General features: G+C 50.2%; 1 non-coding gene across 1 annotated transcript; it reads right to left on the bottom strand.

The window, feature by feature from the left end:
* Window positions 1-2,617: 2,617 nt before the first annotated feature.
* Window positions 2,618-2,723, bottom strand: LOC114005578 (U6 spliceosomal RNA). Its single transcript, XR_003547416.1, has one exon. It is a non-coding gene; the product is annotated as a U6 spliceosomal RNA (small nuclear RNA).
* Between the last annotated feature and the right edge of the window lie 1,052 nt (window positions 2,724-3,775).

Genomic DNA, 3,775 nt, shown 5'->3' with positions numbered 1-3,775 from the left:
GGCTGACTATGAGAAGACTGCTGAGAGCCTGAATTCTGCTCGGGGGATGGCCGGGCCCTGGCCCAGGTGGGATTGAGCACTGTGGCTGCCTTGGGCCTTGCTGTAGAGCAGGGACTCATCCCCTGCCACCAGACAGGCACTGCTGCTTATTTCCTCCACATACACCTGGCTTCTCTTGGAGATGGTCAAGAGCAAAGGCTCCAGAGCCAGGCTGCCGCCATGAGGCCAGCCTTCCACAGGGGTGTTGCAGAAATGGCCTTAGCTGGCTTCTGTGCCGGGACTTCAGGGATTCCACCAATGGCTCTTTGCGGAAAACCTGTCCCCAACCACCCATCCCCACCCAGCTGACACTGAACTTCCCTTTCTGCGTGTGGTCTCTTTAGGTTCGCATTGCTGGTGGGTGAGTTCCACATTAGTACTGCCGTTGTGAAGCCTGCCTTGGCTGTATTAGCACGTGCCTTGTCTCCAACCACTGTGATGCTGGCAAGGCTCACGGCAGCACTCCTGGCTGTCCGTAATCACAGAAGCGGCTGTCCTCAGGTGGTTCCATCAGGGGGAATAGTGGCTTTCCTTATTCAGAGGGGTGGGCCCGACATGATGGCCTCCCCTGGGCAGGGCTAGGCATCTGGATGTGGAGCCCCCAGTGGGGGTGGCTTCACTGGGGGTTGTGGCTGGAGGTAGGAGCCCCAGGTGCACCTGGCCTGGAGTGGGAGGGGACAGTCAAGCGCCTCCCTCCAGGTACAGATGGTGGGCACAGGTAGCATCGGGCTACTAATGCCTTTCTCCCACTCTTCCATCTCTGAGAACACAGTGATTTGTTACCATGAAACAGTGCATCGAAAGGAATTGAGAAACACTTACCAGACACACCGTAACTACCTCCCATGGTAGAGATAAACCGTCTGGTATAGCCATCATTTTTTTTATTACGTCCTAAACATTTCATTTTTAGACGTTATGTCTAAAACACAGGAGAGCACATTTCAGCGTTGTTGTCTGCGAGTCTCTCATAGGTGAACATGTCTTGTTACCCAGCAGAAGGCTGGAAGTACTCAGGTCCCTGGGGACTGTTCTCAGCCTCCCTGCCCAGAGGAACCTCCGGCTCTCCTGTATCCAGTCCCATAGGTGGTTCGGCCATTTCAAACTTTATCTGAGTGGGATGTTGCAGAATCTTCTCAGCATGGCTTCTGTCACCCCTGTGGGATCTGAGACATCTACCCACGATGGTATACATGACCAGAGTTCCTCACATGAACATGGCACTCGGTGTGGTTTGTCTTTGCTCAGCACACATGCTTGTCAGGAGTTTTAAGCTATCAGGTCCAGGACTCGAACCACAGTTGGCCATATGGGAGTCCAGCGATATAACTATTATGTCATGCTGGCCCCTAGACTTGTTTTTTATAAGAAAATTGATACTTTAGAGTGGATTTAGTGCTGGAAGACTTCTTTGCCATCTCAGTTGGAGGTTCATCTACATGTTTTTACCTGCGTATACATGCCCACTGCCCTGTGCTGTGTGTTTAAAATTTAGGGTTTATGTGCATCTTTTATCATCAATTTTCTTATGTGTAATATGGTTACAAAGATATCTGTTCTGTTTATCTTTGCAGGGTTAGGAAGATCTATTGACAGTAAACAAAAGAGCACTGCTCATGTCACTCTGATGTGTAGATTTTTCATCTCTTTGATTGGCTCCTTCAAGCTCCTTGCAAGCACTCTACCAGCTATTACTAAAAAGAAAGAGAATTCTGTCTCTTCCCTCCAGGGTTTGCATTCTAGGACTCTTAAGGAAGCTCAGAGCCCTTCAGTTAGACTTTACAGTGTTTGTATGGGATCTCTCTTTTTTAGGTCTGAAAACAGCACCCTGAGTACCAGAGTCCTATCTGAATAGTCTGTCATGCCTGTTTCCTTATTGACAAGATGGAGAGGGTAGCAGGTCTTGGGGTCACTAGGAGAAGGAGCAGAAGTGGCCTGAAGCCCAGCTAGTGAGAGCTTGGCCTGCCTGCTTCCTCGTTTAGGATTCCCCTACACTCCAGTTCATGTACCACCCCATATGATGTGTGTGGGGCTCCTTTCTGGACCGTGTGGCTGGTACCCAACTGGGCCTTCTTCCATCAAGACCCATCTGGGGGCCCTATACCCAAGCTCAAAGGCAGTATTTTTTTCTGAAATGTGCATTTGTATTTTCTTGAGAGAAGAAAGGAAAGTAGTTTTCTTAAAGGAGAAATAGAAAGTTCAAGGTGGCAGGGTGGTTAAGATGTTGGACTCCCACATGGCTGACCACGATTTGACTCGCAGACCTAGCAGCTTGCTTTCTGTCTCTCTCTCCCCCTGTCTCTGGCTAAATTGAACAGTGATGGTGATGATACCAATAATAAAGTAAATACATATATTTTTAAAGTTCAGGATTTTTGCCTTCAATTATTATCTATCTACCACTTCTGTATTCATTTCTGTGTGCATGGACGTGCATGTGGCCTATTTCAGTCAGGCTCTTGCTCTGTTGCAGGCCCCTGCCTCAGCACCCTCATGGCTGAGACTATAGGTGCATACTACTGAGCCTAGCTTTTTTTCTTCCTGTTTTTTTTTTTAATATTTTTATATATTAAATTGCAAAAATATGGAACGCTTCACGAATCTGTGTGTCATCCTTGCACAGGGGCCATGCTAATCTCCTCTATTCTGTTCCAATTTTAGTATATGTTGCTGCCAAAGTGAGCATAAACCCAGCTTTTTAAGATGGGTCAGGAATAGAACCCAGGCTATATGTGGCCCCAGCCTGCTGAGCCTCTTTTATTTATTTTAAATTTGCTGTTTTGTTTTTCTCTGTAGCAGGCCCATACCTTAGAGGAAAGTAGCCATGAGTTTGAATCCCAAGGCTTCTCTCACCAGCTGGGAGATCTTGTGTGAGGCTCTCAGCTTGTCCTAGTCCTGGTTCAGCCTTGCTGCTAGCAACCTGTTCCAGGGCCTGGCACTCAAAGCCTCTCCCTTGTCTTGCATTTCATTCCATGAGAGTGTAGTCATCAAACTAAGTCAACTGCCTGCTGTCTGTGCCTGGTTCCTGCAGCCCTGGGCAGGCTCACGGAGGCCTCTTTATCCCAACTGATCCTGCCCTGGACTGCCTGATGGCATCTTGTTGGCACAGCTGGTCTCTCTGGGTTGGGCCAGGCCCCTGCCATAGACAGCACTGAACATAGCTGCTGTAGAAGCCCTGTGGTCTGCAGGGCAAGGGACTCTAGGGACCCTTCTCTGGGGTCTTTCCTGACCCACTCCTTGGCTGCCTCCACCTCTGAGTTCTCGTGCTGCCTATCGTCTGCTCTGAAGGGACCTCTGTGGGGACAGGCCCACAAGTAGAACAGCTTCTTGTTGCTCTGCGTGCTTCTGTTGTATTTGCCTGAGCTTGAGCTGCAGGCAGGAGCGGATGACTGGGGCCATAAGGTGGTGGGGTCGGGGGAGGAGGGGCCTTTATCTGTGAAGAAGACCAGGGCACCCTGGGAAACTGAGCCTAGATTTGTCTTGTCCGTGCCCTGCCATGGGCCATTTCAGAGCTGTAAATTGCTGTGGGCTGTTGAGGAAGGGGCATGGGTACTGTCTAAAGGAGAGCAGAAGACAGACCACCTCTCTTTCACCCAGCAGCCCTGCCCGACCCTTGGGCTCCATGGAGCGGTCCAGAGTCCCCCAGCTCCAAGGCCAGGTCTCCTCCTTCCCTTCCAGGGCAGTGAGCGGGTGCAGCAGCTCCTCCTCTCCCCACTCCACCAGCTCTTTGCCTTTC

This window comes from Tupaia chinensis, unplaced genomic scaffold (genome assembly GCF_000334495.1).
Source record: "Tupaia chinensis unplaced genomic scaffold, TupChi_1.0 Scaffold144019_1, whole genome shotgun sequence".
Classification (NCBI taxonomy): Eukaryota; Metazoa; Chordata; class Mammalia; order Scandentia; family Tupaiidae; genus Tupaia; species Tupaia belangeri.
The sequence above is the reverse complement of the archived record's forward strand: the minus strand, read 5'-3'. Positions and strand labels throughout refer to the sequence as shown.